We start from the raw sequence: 16,952 nt of genomic DNA, 5'->3' as shown, positions 1-16,952 counted from the left end.
ATCTTAACTCTTCCTGATGTGTATGTGTGACACCTGCATCCCTACACAAAGCAACAATTTCATGCAATGCATCAACATCTGACATGTATGAGTAAATGATGTTCCTCTGCAATATGAAATTACACACAGTGTTGCCATCAATAATACTAATGGAGACTTCATAATTGTGTAGTGTACAGACAGTCAATTAAACGCAGATGATACAATACTTGCACAGTGCACAACACTGACCATTCCCCATCTAATCCACAGGTGATGAAGAACTCACTGCTGAGGACCAGGACACCGACCAGCAGAGCCAGTCTCCACCCCCAGTACATGGACTCTCAGATGTTGACTCCCAGGACAGTTTGGACGATGAGCTCCAGCCCAGCCCATCTGGTGTGCCACAGACCCAGAGGTCCCTGGACCCCATCCTCCCCACCACGTCTGCTGCACCAACAACAGCACAGCAGACCCCTGCAGTCACGGCCTCTGCCTCCACCACCGCCACCACTACCACCACCACCACCACCAGTACCACCAGTACTACCTGCAGCACCCCGCCTGTCCCAGGGAAGGACCAGGCCCCACCAGCAACTGTGGAGGGCAGGGAGAGTGTGCGTGGACAAGGCAACAGGTCCATGGCAGCAGGGCAGGTGGAAGGGCCAGGGTCACCACCAGACCTCGGGAGGAGTGGACACCATCCCTGGATCACTTCACCAGAGTTGTGGAGGCATACCAAGAGGTCCAGGGACAAAGTGGCCGGTTTGATGAACTATTAAGGGAGCTCATCCTGCTGATAAGGTCCATCGACAACCGCCTTGAACAGATTGTGGACCTCATGAGCCAGCAAGTGGCGTTGCAGAGGGACAGGCCTGTGTCCCAAATAACACCACAGCACCCTCCTGTTGTGCTGCAGGATGACAGTGCACCATCCTCCCCTGCACCAACAGAGAGGGACAAGTCCCTTGACGCCGCTGGCCAGTCAGCAGACCCCCCCACCGCCAAAAAGATCAAGGGGGCGTCCAAAGAAGAGCCTGGGAGTCTCCGGAGGCAAAGCACCTGACACACGCCAGTCACAGAGCCAGCCCTGATGGCAACCCTCTTCCCCACTGCATTGACTGTTTGGACTGTCTTTCCCCATATTTCCTTGACAATGGCACTTGTCTGTTGGACTGAGTCACCACATCCATGTGGTGTCTACTCTTGCATCTCATCGACCATGACTGTCAACTCACTGCTCATTCCCCACCTTCATGTAAATATTCACGCACAAATCACATGTTCACTTTACTAATAAAATACCTGACGCACCAGATTTTGTGCAGTATCTTTTTTAGTACAACATTTTAATTGCTGACAATGTCCATGATGTGTCCAAATGATGTACTGTATGTAGGGCAGGATTATTCTGAAGCACCTAGGGAGACACAACAGAACCACAGTCACTGGTGTCATTGTGGCATCACAGACAGAACACTACACAAAACATACACAAGACACTACAGGCATACAAGACAATGGGCTGCAGGTGTGAACAAATAGAGGCCAGCGTACATCTCCATATGGAACGTCAATGTCACATTAACCACACACAGGTGACTGTACGTGTGCCTGTCTGTTACATCTGCGCATAGCCATTCACTACAACAGCAACCGCACCAGACAATGTAAACGTTGTAAGTCGTCACCCACCTTCAAGTGAAGTAGCGGTTGATAAGCTGTTGGCGCAGGTCAACTCCTTCCTCCTCTCCACTGTCCTCATCACTGGACTCAGGTCCTTGAGCAGGTGGTGGCCTTGGTTCCTCACTATCGTCCTGGAGCAGGGGGATCCCCTTGTGGATGGCCAGGTTGTGCAGCATACAGCATGCCACAACGATCTTGTATACCTTCCCAGGAGAGTATGTCAGTGCACCTCCTGTCCTCTCAAGGCAGCGGAATCTTGACTTCAGCATGCCAAAAGTCCGCTCAATTACATGTCCGGTCCTGCCATGGGCCTCATTGTACCGGATGTCAGCCGGGGTCCTGGGATTCCTTAGCGGGCTCAACAGCCATGGCCTACTGGGATATGCAGAGTCACCTGTGAATGACAAACACCCATTGCAATGTTGTACAACCAGAGTGCAGCAGGTAACACACAGCACGCAACATCAGTAGACATACTCACCCACAATCCAAGCATGCTTGGGATGCAGATTTTCCATAATTCGGGGCACAATGCTGTTCCTCATGACGTAAGAATCATGTGCAGAGCCAGGAAATCTTGCACACACATGGGAAATACTCATGTCCGCAAGGCACACTACCTGCACATTGATAGAATGATAATGTTTACGGTTTCTATAAATGTGCTCTGTTGCCTGTGGTGGCACCAGGGCTACATGGGTGCAATCGATGGACCAACAACATGTGGGATGCGCCCAAGGGGATAGAAGTCACCCTTCACACCAGCCAATTCTGCTCCCCTAGGAAAATGAATGTAGCGATTCCTATGGAGCATCATGGCTGCAAGAACATCTCTCAGCACCTGGCTGAACATGAGCTGCGACATCCCTCCAGCGCTAGCCACGGTCTACTGGAAGGAACCAGTTGCAAAAAAGTGGAGGGCTGCCATCACCTTGTATGTTGATGTGAATGCAGTTGGATAGTGACGGCGAGGCTGCAGGTGGGGCTCCAAAAGATCACACAGGATCTTCAGTGTTGGTCTGTCCAGGCCGAATTTCCGAATTATTGCAATATTCTCCATGTCCTCCAGCACTGTCAGGTGACGTAGGGGATTTGGCCTCCTCCTAGTTGAGATGTAAATTAGAAAATGTCAGTGACAACCATCATGAGATGGCCACAGCACATACAATCAACGATGTCATGAAAATACAAGGACTGCCTGAGAGATGCCTAGCACACCAGGTTACATGGGTGGCCTTTTGATGCACACAGGGAGCACACCTCTCGACTAACAATACACGAGTGCCACAAACACATTGGTGAATGTGAATGCACACATGTCACATGTGCATGCCAGGTGCTATGACATCCGCTAATGTGTCTGAAACTACCATTACTGTATCATACCCATCTGCTGTACCTGTCACTTCTCAATGCATCATGTAAAGTCTGCACACATCCATCCACACATTCATCACAGTAGCAGTAAAACTTTCAGTTGTGTGCATGAGCTGATGTGAAAGCACCAGTCTGGTATGAAACCATACAGTGACACAAGCCTTGTCAAGGTCAGCACTGACCCACAACACATTGATTTCTTCAACATCATTGACACCAGCTCAAGATTGTCAAGCATCATCAACCATCGAATGCATAACTAACATGGCGGGGACCACAGACCAAAGTGTGTCACACAGAACGTGCATCCACCTGTGGATGACATGGAAGAATGGCATTGTGTGTACAAGGATGTGCCCTTTACCATGTAGCTGCTTGGTACTGATACAGTGTTCATGATGGACATAGCGATTTAATGTTATGAAAATGGCGGTAGCTACTGCCTGGCCCCGGCAGCGTGACACCAGCACCACCCCCTTCACAAGTGCGGTAGCCATTGGCATGGAGACATGTGTTGATGGCGGTGGGCATGCTCCGCCACATGAATCGCGGTAGCTAACGCCTGGCCCCGGCGGTGTGACACCAGCACCACCCCCTTCACAAGTGCGGTAGCCATTGGCATGAAGACATGTGTAGATGGCGGTGGGCATGCTCCACCGCATGAATCGCGGTAGCAACCGCCTGGCCCCAGCGGAGTGACACCAGCACCACCCCCTTCACAAGTGCAGTAGCCATTGGCATGGAGACATGTGTAGATGGCGGTGGGCATGCTCCGCCACATGAATCGCGGTAGCTACAGCATGGCTCCGGCGGTGTGACACCAGCACCACCCCCTTCACAAGTGCGGAAGCCATTGGCATGAAGACATGTGTAGATGGCGGTGGGCATGCTCCGCCGCATGAATCGCGGTAGCTACTGCCTGGCCATGGCGGTGTGACACCAGCACCACCCCCTTCACAGGTGCGGTAGCCATTGGCATGGAGACATGTGTAGATGGCGGTGGGCATGCTCCACCGCATGAATTGCAGTAGGCACCGTCTAGCCCTGGCGGTGTGACACCAGCGCCACCCCCTTCACAAGTGCGGTAGCCATTGGCATGGAGACATGTATAGATGGCGGTAGGCAGGTTCCGCCACCGCGGAGGCAGTCATTGGATACATTTGAATGATGCACCATCCCGGTAGCGCACCACGGCCACCATGGTGCTCACCGCCATGGAGCATTGCCTACAGCCAATGGCAGCGATGATCGCGGTGGCATGATGCAGATTTAAAAATCGCGGAAGGTGTGCACCGCCACCGCGGAGGCGGTCATTGGATACATTTGAATGATGCACCATCGTGGTAGCGCACCCCAGGCACCCGCAGTGGGTCACCGCCATGGAGCATTGCCTACAGCCAATGGCAGCGATGATCGCGGTGGCATGATGCAGATTTGAAAATCGTGGAAGGTGTGCACTGCCACCGTGGAGGCAGTCATTGGATGCTTTTGAAAGAGGCAGACCTAGACAACCAATTGTAGCAGCTTTTCAGCTTCCAAACTACCCCAGGGGGCTGTAAATCTGTGGGAGTGAGCCTCACATTTCCACTGCTCACAGACCCTGCTGCTTGGGACCCTCTCCTGCTGCTGCCTGAAGAGCCTGCTGCCTGGGACCCTCTCCTGTTGCTGCCTGAAGAGCCTGCTGCCCGGACCCCTCACCACAGGTGTTTCATGTCCACAGGGATGGCAAGGACAGAGAAGATCCGTGCCAGTCCATTCACAAGTGAGGAGCTGGAGGTCCTTGTGGACTAGCTGCTGGCACAGTACCCAAGGCTGTTTGGTGGTCCCAATGTAGTGGTAAGTCACCATGAACGTAGCTGTAGGGCAGGGGGGTGTCAGACATGTAGATGTGCAGCTGCAGTATATGCCTGAGGGTGTGGGGTTGTGTAGGACACCGACAGACATGCTGTCTCCACGGCTAGGGAGTGTGTGTGTGTCTCAATGTCACTCTTTTTGATGCCTGTACTTGTATGTGTGAGTGGGCTGTGTTACATTGTCAGCCATACAGAGCCAACGGATGTTAGCCATGTAGGTGCCAGGACAGTAATTGCTTCTGTGAATGTTTCAGTGTGCCCCTGTAGTCTGAGTCAGTGTAACCCACCGAGTTGGTTCAGTGGCTGCCCACCCTAACGATTAAACATCACCAGACTCACATGCTCCTGTTCCTTCACGCTGAATAGTAGATATGCCCCATCTGTGCCCTGTATAATTTCAGACTTAAACACTTCTGTCGATGCATATTGTGTTGAGGCATCCTGAATTTGTGAGATTATCATTAATCCTGGGCGGGCAACTTCGCCTGCCTACTTCGCCCTTCGCAAAGTAGGCGAAGCAGGCAACACTACGCCCACTCCTTGGGCGTAGCAGAGTTGCCCGCCACCCTCCTCCCTCCCGCCTTCCCGAACATACCTAATTTAATTAAATGGGCACAAAAAAATAAATAAAATACACTTACCTTGTCTGCGGCGTCCCTGGGCCTTCTCTGCTCGTTCACGGCGCCGCCTGCTAACTAATGCGCATGCGCGGCTGCCCGCGCATGCGCATTGGTTAGTAGACGGCGCTGTGAACGAGCAGAGGGAGCCCCAGGACGCCGCGGACAAGGTAAGTGTATTTTATTTATTTTTCTTTGCCCATTTAATTAAATTGGGTATGTAGGGGAGGGGTGGCATGCGGCGCGTAGTGGGGCTACGCGAAGTGCGCAGGTGGGCGTAGTTTCTCGCCCACTTTGCGTAGCTTAGCGTAGCCCCACTACGCACACTACGCCCAGGGTTTATTATCATGGAGCCTGTACGCCCCAATGTGTGCCTGCAATCACAAATGTTTGGGCCATACAGAGTAACCTTGTGAGGGGTCACCCAGTTTTGGAGGGAGGCAGGTTACAATGAGTCCTGAGTCTGTGTCGTGCCACTGTACTGATAGATGTTGTTATCTGACATTGTGTAACTGTTTGTTTACCCTTCTTTTCTCTCATACCTGCAGCTCAAAGTACACCAGCGTAAGGCCCTGTGGAGGGCCATTGCAGTAAAGGTGCGAGCCCTGGGGATTTCCAACAGACGACGCACCCACTGTCACAAGAGATGGGACGACATCAGCCGGCTGGCAAAGCAAGTGGCAGAGATGACCTTGGGGATGCTACCACGCACAGGCCGATTGGCACGGCGCAGCATGACTCCACTGATGGGCCGCATACTGGCAGTGACTCATCCAGACCTGGCTGCACATCTGAAGGAGCATCGGCAGCAAGGCACGGGTGGTGAGTATCTGGAGAGGGTGACTTTAGCTGGGAGTGGATGCATATGCACAGGGCCTGTGGCAGCGGTGACCCATGTGATGTGCGTGTGTTGCTATGCTGTGCTGTGTGATGTGAGTGGCTGCTGTGATGTGTGCTTGTATGAGGCATTGCCCCACCCTGGCCTTACTGAGCTGATCCTCCCTGCTGTTCTTTTGCATTGCCATATGTGTTAGGCTCACATGGTCATTCAGCATTGGGATAGTGTGGGGAATCTATATTGTGGTGAACTGCAGTGTCAACTTTATGAGTGTGACTTCATGTATGCCTACTTTGCATGCACCATGATGGTTGGGACCCACACATCTGATGTGACCGAGAATACCACATGGTGCTTGCTATGGCCTACTTGGCATTGTGGCATGAAATGTCATAATAGGTGTGTGTGTTGTCCCCTCCTGTTCCCTGAAGGTCTGTCAGTGGTAATAAGTGTTGTACCCACACCATGTCCCTAGGGCAGGTCAAGTTGGGTGGGGGCACTCCATCTACGGGCAGGGTGTAGTGCTGTGTGGCATCAACATGCCTCACTCCTGGCAGTTATTCTGCGTTACAGGCACTGTTGTGGTCTATGTTGTGTGTTGCTGCACAGTGATTGCAGGGTGTGGTGGTTACCATGTAGATTTGCGCCTCTCCTGTACTGCATTGATTTGAATTTTTGTGACTAGATGATGACAATTACACAACCCGGTATCTCTCTCTAATGCAGATTCGCAAGAGACCATGGAGGAACATGAGCCAGAAACCAGTGGTGGCAAGAGTAGCACTACAGCTGCAGCAGAGGCAAGTGACATTGAGCCCACCGGTGCATCTGAGGGGGACAGAAGTATGCAGGAGGAATCCGTGGCTGAGACACAGAGTAGCACATCATCTGATGCCAGCGGGGATGCATCCATGTTGGCAGGTACAGGGAATGGGGAGTCTACATCATCATCTACCACCCAGCGGCCAGTGCCCAGCCTCCCATCCACTTCCCTAGGGGCTGCCCGTATCTGTGTCACTAAGAGGGGACGAGTCACATCCACACCTAGCACCACTTCCTCAGTACCTGTCCCCCCTGCTGCACTCAGTGCACAGTGTGTTGAGCTCCTGCGCCAGCTTTGTGTCGGCCAGACCACCCTGCTCAATGCCTTCACGTGGGTGGACTACACAGTACAGTCCAGGCGTTGTCATCCACAGTCACGTCAGCCCTTTAACAGGCTCATGCTCCCATTGCAGCTCAGGTGCCTTTGTCCACCCCCCAGTCAGTGCCACATCAGATGACAGTGACCACGGTTCGCCTGCGTCAACGAAACGATACAGCACAAGGAGCACACAACAGACACAAGCCAAACACTCCCGCCCACAGACACCATCCCCACTGAAGAGCATGCCCACCCCAGAATGCACAGACAAGAGCCAGTCAGGGAAGAGCAAGGCCAGAAGAGCTATCAGGCAGACATCATGCTCACATGCCGCAGAGCCATCACCAGCAATAGACTCTCCTGTCACTAAAACTTCACACAAACCTACCCATGCAATGCCTGTACCAACTGTGGAGGTGTTGCATATCAGGGGTACACCTAGGAAGAGCACAGGGCCACATCCACCAACCACATCTACCCCAATTCCACGACCATTGCTGCAGGTGGAGGAGGGCACTGTGGAGACCACCCCTGGCAAGAAATCAAAGGAGGCCACTGTAGGGGGTACACCTGGCAAGAAGGCAAAGGAGGGCACTGTAGGGGGTACACCTGGCAACAAGGGAAAGGAGGGCACTGTAGGGGATACACCTAGCAAGAAGGCAAAGGAGGGCACTGTAGGGGATACACCTCACAAGAAAGCAAAGGAGGGCAGAGTAGTGACCAGCCCTGGCAAGAAGTTGAAGGAGGGTACTGTAGGGGGTACACCTGGCAAAGAGGTGAAGGTGGTCCAGAGGCGTAGCCAGAGCAAGCGTTCCACTGGATCCAGCAGTATCTGTACCAGTTGTGGGACAGTTGGGGTGTGTGGCAGTTGTGTCATCACCACTTCTCATCAACCCAAGACAGGGAAGCCATTTCAAATTCCCAAAAATTGGAAGGGCACCCCTTCCACCTCTCCCACCCACACTGTGTCGGAGGTCTGCATGACTCTACCTCCACGTGCCACTATGCCACCAGGTCCACACAGCCTTCCAGCTTGCAAAGACACTGTTAGCACCCCATCACCTGGGGCTCTGTCAACATAGTCAAGTGGGCCTGCTGTCCCCAACACACAGCCAGGCACAAGTCCGCATGACAGCCAGGAGTGAGTTGACATCCCCCTCATACGCCTGTGCCTCATACAGGTGTGCTAATCCTGAACATTGCTTTGTATATGGGTGTGTTGCTGGCCCTGTTGCTCTGCTGTGTTGGCCTCTCACCTGCCATGGACACTGGCCCTGTTGCTCTGCTGTGTTGGCCTTCCACCTGCCATGGACACTGGCCCTGTTGCTCTTCTGTGTTGGCCTCTCACCTGCCATGGACACTGGCCTTGTTGCTGTGCTGCGTTGGCCTCTCCCCTGTGCTATGGGCACCGGCCCTGTTGCTCTGCTGTGCTGTACTCTACCCTATGCAGCATCTCATGTACTTGCTGGCTCACCTGCCATGGACAATGGACCTGTTGCTCTGCTGTGTTGGCCTCTCACCTGCCATGGACACTGGCCCTGTTGCTCTGCTGTGTTGGCCTCTCCCCTGTACTATGGACAATGGCCCTGTTGCTCTACTGTGCTGTACTCTCCCCTATGCAGCCTCTCATGTACTTGCTGGCTCACCTGCCATGGACACTGGCCCTGTTGCTCTGCTGTGTTGGCCTCTCATCTGCCATGGACACTAGCCCTGTTGCTCTGCTGTGTTGGCCTCTCCCCTGAGCTATGAACACTGGCCTTCCTGTTTGTGTTTCACCTGCGCATAGTATCTTGACTGTGTACATCATTTTGTGCCTTGCTGTTGTCTACTATTGTTCTGCTGCTACATCTGTGCAATATGTGAATAAATACCGTTACTGTTGTGTGTTTTTTCAGTGTCCTTGCTGATTAAAGTTATTTTTGCATTTGCATTTGATTGGCTGTGCCCCATGCTCTATGTTTCACTTCAACATTGTAAGGCTCTTTGCAGGCATCAGATTCTTAGACAGGGGTGACAGGGTCTTCAGTCCATTCTGACCCTGATTATGGTGTAATCTGTGATGGCTATTTTACCTGCCATGCAGTTGTCTTCTTAGCGATTTGCTATTGTTGGATACACTGTTCACATGTCAGGTTGTGGGACACTGCCAGCACAGGGTGTGCTGCTATGCTAAGGTTTTGGAGCAGGTTGGGATATGTCATGATGTATGTGTGTGGATTCCTTTCTGTGTGCCCAGCCGTGTATGCGTATGGTCATCTTGTGTTGGCCCTTAGTCCTGGTACCTTGGCCTACATGAGATGCGTGGTCTTGGGTGTAGCAGAGGTGTGCAGTGTGAAGGGTGTAAGTTTGTAGTGGATGTATGTGTGCCCCTGTATTGTGAGAGACACACATGTGTCACCCAGGAGTTGTATGTCTGTTGTTTGATTTGTCTTTCCCTGTGTAGAAGATTGTATGCACTTGTGTGAGCTGTTTGTAGTGCACTTTGCTGTGTGTTGGTGTGTCCATGCAGTTGTGTGTGACTCCTCCTAGTTGTTTTTGTAAGTTTGAAGTGTGCAAAGTGTGTGAGTTGCACATCAGTGTTGTGTTTGAGTGATTCTCAATGTGTCTTGGGTGTGCTTGTGTAGACTGTATGGCCCTGCTGCTCCACACTGGCATTGTGTTTGTGTTTGTGATGCATTGCAGGAACATGGTGGGTTTTTCTCCTCCTGTATGGCATGGTGTGTGTGGTGTTACGCCAATCTCGATGTGTGGCACTTGTGCATTGCCATTGTGTGTCTTCCCTCCCTCTATTTTTGTGTGGGACACCATTACATGTCTGCTACTGACATACAGGGTATTTCACTTTGATGTCAGCTGTCCCCTTAGTTTCCATGTGTGTGTGCCTCCCCATCACTTAATTTGTGAGCTTGTTCTTTGTGGTGCAGTTCTTGGGCCATAAGTGTTGTTCCACTCTGGACATTGCCAAAATGGTGTGTGTCTGCTGTCCGTGTGCTATTAGTCATTCTGTGGTGGTCATGTGCACTTCAGCTGTGTGTGCTGCCCAGTGCTCTGGTGGAGATGGATTGGCTCTTGTGTCCCAGAGTGGTGCATGTGTGGTTGTTGTGTTGGATTTGTTGGTGTTGGGTGTGGTATTGGTTCAGTTCCTGGGTGTGCTGTAGTATTTGTGCAATGCTGAATTGTGGTGTGTGTGATGTGGTTGTGTTGATCATGTGTGTGGGTGGCTGTTGTGCTTGTTATGCACACACTGCTTGTTGAGCATGCAGTGCTGTGTGTATCTGGCCTGGGCATTGCCTGATGTGCATCCCCTGATGCCTTGTGGTGTTTGTTGATTGGTGTTTGATGTGCATCTGTGGTAGGTTTGATGTGGCAGTGTGTGTTTGTCCAGATGCACTTCTTGTATGATGTGTGTTATGGTGTGTGTGTTTTGTTCCTGAGTGATGATGTTGTGTACTCCTGTTGTGTCTGTGCTCTCATTGCTTTTCCTCAGTTGGGAGTACAGGGTAGGTTTGTTTGTGTTGGAGTTCAGTATGTGTTCCTGTAGTGTTTGTGTGTTGTTCTTGTGCAGGCATCAGTTGAGGCATCCCTGTGTGTGTGTGTTGTGTTTGTGGCTACATCCAGGGAGTGTGTTTGTTTGTGTGTGTATGTGCTCGCAAGGATTGTGAGCCTTCAGTGTGTGTGGCAATGGTGTTGTGTGTTCCTTGTCAGCCACTGCTGCAGTGTCTGTCTCCCTGGTTGTGTGTTGTGTGGTGCAGGGTGTTTATTGTGCTTGATTATTGCAGGGCTTGTTGTGCATGGGAGAGCACAGGATGGGCACCTGGCCTGTGACTTGATGGGGTGTGTTGCAGTGTGGTTTGTGGTGGTGTGGCCCTGTGGTGTTTGTGCCCTGCCCATGCCTTGGAGTGGCCCTGCCATTTGCATAGTGCGCATGTGTCGACCGCGGCGGTGACGTGAACGGGAGCAGGACGTTGCTGCTGGTTGGCGGACGATGTGTGTCCCGGATGCTGAGGGGTGCCATGTTGTCAGGTGGGTGATGTGTGGGTGCTCTTGTGGTTGTGTTGTGACCCCCAGCAGGGTGTCTGTGTGGTGATTGGAGCCTGTGTTGGCCTGTGTGTTGTGTTTTGCATTTGTGTAGTTGCGTACCTGCGGCGGCGTCCGCGGCGGCCCATCTGACGATAGTGTGGTAGGAGGAAAATCACCGGGTGCATATGGAGAGCTGGGTTCATGGCGTTCAGGTCCGGGTCTCAGCTATCTCGCTCCGCTGTCGAGTTTCCGCCTGTTTAAACTGGATTGGCTCACACCGCCGCGGTGGCGGGCGCACTTTGATGGCGGTGCGCGGCGCTCCGCAGCGGATGGGAAATGACCTATGTTTTGCTATCCTAATGTGTCGGGCGTGAGTTCCGCTTCTCGCGGGCGAAAAAGGCTGTTTTTCTGCCCCGCCACCACCGCAGTGGTGCCACCGCCCGGCATCCTAATGGGCCCCTAAGAGCCTGGTGTAGAAGAGACAGGAGCAAACTACTAGGTAAAAGGCCACCTGTTTAGAATAGTTATTTTCGTGTGGATGGGAAAAATGTGTGCAATAGGGTATACATGTGTTAGGTTTGAAATCCCCATCCCTGTAGCGCATTAGTTTCATGCTACATTAGGTTAGCAGTGCGTGGCTAAATAGATGCCATTTGTATTCAAGTTATGCAACTCACTTAGTTATCCCTGTAACGTGCAGGCTTCAGTTCGCTAGTGTGACTCCATTTTGCACTTCGTAATCCCTATTAGGCTGCTTAGACTGTGCCCGAATTAGGCCTCATTGCTCATATTGCTTGCCGCAGCAGAATACTGCATTTCACCATATTTTTCGCTTCTACTCAAGGCTGTTTTCTGACTTACTAATGAATAGGCCATTCTGCCCTCGCATACTTATCCGAATGTGTAGTTTCTGTTCCCAAGTTAGGAGAAGTTGAGACCTGGCACCGAGGCCTTGGAACCCTGATAACATGTACCCATCTGGTAGGTGTTTGCTCATCCTACTGTGCCTTTTTGTTCATGTTCGGCCCAGGTCGGTCGTTTTCCATTGTGGTAGTGGTTAGAGGCTTCTCTGGAGGAATGATTATCCACTGTAGACTGTTGGGGGGCCAGTGCCTCGGCAAACATCTTAGGGTTCAGGTCATGATGGACTCCTCTGCAGAGTATTGCAAATAAAGATATAAGTTTGTATTCTCTACTGTCTGACTGACTCTGCGTTCTTGTGAATGCATAGCAGGTGGTTGAAAGCAACCCGGTTGGCCCCTAAGGGCCACTTCCTTCACATGACACGACAAGCCTAAAAGACATGACCCTAAGTTCACTTGTGTCAAACGTAGGTGTGAAAAAAAGTCTTGCAGAGGTAAGCCAAAGTCTTAGTTTACACAACACAACCCTGCCAGAACTGCAGCAACCACCAACTGTACTGCAGCCCATCCTAGGGAAAGGCAAATGCAACCACCTAGCTCCACCATAATAAGTTCTTTGGGTTTTGGCTTTATAAGACAGCTCTACTTCTTAGTGTGGCATTCTTTATACTTAGGCTGTATGAGGACCACATTGCAGATTGGACAATTCCCTGATGCAAACCATTGTGATGTTTGAAGGCAGTTGGGCATTACGGTACTGGGGGCCATTGGCCCATATGAAAAACCAACATACATTTATGAAGGAAGTACACCTCAAAAAGACAGCTAAAGCTGCGGGGAAGGTAGCAGGTAGACTGCGGAGGAGAAGAAGTAGTGAAACAGATAGAAGGAGGTGAGGAAGAAACAGATGATGTGCAGATGAACTGTCCGTCTTAATGGGACGTCATCTTCTGCAGAAAGCTTGTCATTGGAACAAGAAAAAGAGTTATATAGTAGTCACCCCAAAGCGTCCACGCAGCTTACCTGCTACCTGAAGGACACTGGAGGTGGTAGTCTGACAAAGAAAACAAGTGCTAAAACAACAAACTCTGAAATATATGTACAACAAGGAGATACCGTACCACCGAACACATGAACTAGTCCGCTCATAAAATGGATAGGCCAAAATGCTACTGCTTAACCTGCTCCTTTTTTTGGTGGAAGGAGAGGGGTTTCTTGAATTTATGGGGATCCTCAGTCCAAAATGGAAGATTCCAAGACAAACCTCTTTTTCAATTGGTTTTGAGACAGAATAATGAGTAGGAAATGTCGACTTACACAAATATTGAGTTGGAAATATCGTGATTTAGAAATATCGACAGCAAGAATATTGTGGTCAAGAATATCAAATTTAAGGTAAGAAATATTGTTTAAAAAATATAGAAATCATTAGCATTGTTTGTAAAAATATAGTTGTTTAAAATATAGATTTTAGTAATTAGTGTTATGTATTTTAGTACATATTGTAAATGTATGTGATGTATGTTTTTAGTATGTGTTATATTTTTAGTAGTTATCAATTTTATTTTAATTACGTTTTGCATTTTTTAGTTCAGTAGTAGTTTGTGCGTTCATAGGGGAATAGGGTGAGAAGTAATTTAATTATAATAAATAAATGATTATATTCTATTTATTTTAATTAGATTTTATAGTTTTAAATGTGGGAAGCAATTTACTTGTAATTAATTATTAATTGGTTGCTAATTATTATTAATTAATTGATAATTAATTATGGTAATTGTGTCAAAAATAGAGGCGGGTTATGGGGTTTATAGGGGTAAAAGGTGGGAAGTAATTTATTTTTGATTAATTAATAATTTGTTCATATATATTAATTATTTGATTGATAATTAAATAGAGAAATTGGGCAATTATTTTAGGTGCAGGTTCTGGGGTTTATAGGGGTAAAGGGTAGGAAGTAATGTATTTGTAATTCATTATTAATTATTTCTGAATTAATATTGATTAAATAATTGAAAATTAAACATGAAATTTTAGGTATGGGTTATGGGGTTTTAGGGATTAAGTGTGGGAAGTAAATGATGTTTATTTAATAATTGGTTGATAATTAATGTTACTTAATTGATATTTAATTAGGGTAGTTGTTTATATGTTTCTATGTGTCGGTTTTACTCTACTAGAGGTAAAGTTTGGGGGGTTACTTTATTTAACAGTTTAATTTTACCAGTGGTTTGTGGGGATTATAGGGGTAAAATGTGGGAAGTTTAATAATTTTTATGAGTTTTAGTTAACAATATTTATTTAATTGGTATCTAATTATGTTAATTATGTAAGTACATTTAAAAAAAACTTTAGATGTGTGTTGTGAATTGTGTGGTGTTCTAGGGTAGGAAATAAAACAAGCACATTTATGTATTAATTAACGTTTTTGATTCTAAATAATTTCTAATTAAAAATATTTATTTCTTTGAAAATTATTTTTTAATTTAATTTATTATGATAATTGCAGGTATTTGTCATATGCATTTAACATTATAATATTTTTTTATTTGTCATATTAAATCTATTTTTTTTCCCAAAACATGGTTTTATTAAGTCAGCTGATAAGACAGTCACATCTCGAGCAGGAGAAATACAGTTTGTTCTGTATATTTGTATTTAATTTTTTTTATATATTTATATATTTATTTATTTTGTTTTCTACATTTTTTGGTTGTTAATTCTTTGTTTGTTTTTACTTTTGAACTGACTGGAGTGAGAATATTATTTGTTATCCCTTTGCAATCCAACTTTTTCCCTGCTGTTGCACTGTTTGGAGAGGGAATAGCAAGTTTTACCCCTCTGCTAGCCAACACTTTCCCTACTGTTGCACTCACAGGAGTGGGAATAGTAATTTTTACCCCTCCACTATCCAACGCTTTCCTTATTGTTGTACTCATTATAGTAGTAATAGTAATTTTTACCTCTCCGCTACCCAACACTTTCCCTACTGTTGCACTCATTGGAGTATGAATAGTAATTTTTACACCTACGCTATCCAACACTTTCCCTACTGTTGTAGTCACTGGAGTGGGAATAGTAAGCTTTACCCCTCTGCTATCCAGCACTTTCCCCACTGTTGCAATAATTGGAGTGGGAATTGTAATTTTTACCCCCACGCAATCCAACACTTTCCCTACTGTTGCACTGTTTGGAGAGGAAATAGTAATTTTTACCTCTCCATTATCCAACACTTTCCGTATTGTTGCACTCTTTGGAGTGAGAATAGTAATATTTACCCCTCTGCTATTCAACACTTTCTCTACTGTTACACTCACTGGAGCGAGAATAGTAAGTTTTACCCTTCCACTGTCGAACACATTCCCTACTGTTGTACTCACTGGAGTGGGAATAGTAAGTTTTACCCCTCCGATATGCAACACTTTCCCTACTGTGGCACTCATTGTGATGGGAATAGTAATTTTTACCCTTACCCAATCTAACACTTTCTCTACTATTGCACTGACTGGAGTAGGAATAGTAAGTTTTACCTATCCGCTATCCACCACTTTCCCTACGGTTGCACTCATTGGAGTGGGAATAGTACATTTTACCCCTACGCAATCCAACACTTTCCCTACTGTTGCACTCACTGGAGTGGGAATAGTAAGTTGTACCTTTCTGCTATCCAAAACTTTCCCTACTGTTGCACTCATTGGAGTGGGAATAGTAATTTTTAACTCTGTGCTATCCAACACTTTCCCGACTGTAGTACTCACCGGAGTGGTACATTTAAGTTTAAATATTTTAAATCAGTTTGATTTAAATGATGTGTATTTTTAAAGTAGATTTTATGTTATTGGTATATATATACAATTCCGCCCTATCTTCGTGAGCCGAAAGTAGAGAGCACTCAGGTCGTCCGTTTCAAAAAGTGATTTATTGGCAGTCCCCCTGCCCCTCCAACACGGCTCCGTGAGTTTGACCAAAGGAAACCATTATATTGTCCACCATTCACATGTCGCTCTAATAGACAGTGAAAGCGGACATCACCTCTATGTTCCAAAACGGTGGCCATCTTTTAGTGTGTTACAGTATGGCTGAGATACCCGCCACCCCCTCTCAACACAATCCCCAAGAATTGGGAAACCGGAAACAGTTCTTGAACTTTTGGAAGGCGGGAAGGGAGTTACCCTTCCCGGCCGTATTTATTAAAATATGAAACAAAATAAAACATTAAAATAACAGTTTCATATTATGTACAATTTCATTTCCACATTACGATGTTTGGCTAACCTTAACAGATCTCTAATACAAAGGTTCTCCTAACCGAACTAACATCCTACAAAACATTTGACTTGAAATTGTACATCCTAACGTTAAGGGCCAACGGCAAGGTCGTAACCGGTGTCAGATCCCTAAACCAGAAATACCCCCCTCACTTGTGAGAGGAGCGACCGCACAGAGGCGTACCTCAAGTGCATCTACCAATTTCCCTTTGTACTTGACGGGGGCCCCAATAAACTCGACGCCATTTAACGGTCGTTCGAGGACTCGTGTGAGGTGTCTAAAAGGTAGCGTAAACCCCCTCCCGCA

The sequence above is a fragment of the Lissotriton vulgaris genome, chromosome 2_1 (assembly GCF_964263255.1).
Source record: "Lissotriton vulgaris chromosome 2_1, aLisVul1.2, whole genome shotgun sequence".
NCBI lineage: Eukaryota > Metazoa > Chordata > Amphibia > Caudata > Salamandridae > Lissotriton > Lissotriton vulgaris.
The sequence above is the reverse complement of the archived record's forward strand: the minus strand, read 5'-3'. Positions refer to the sequence as shown.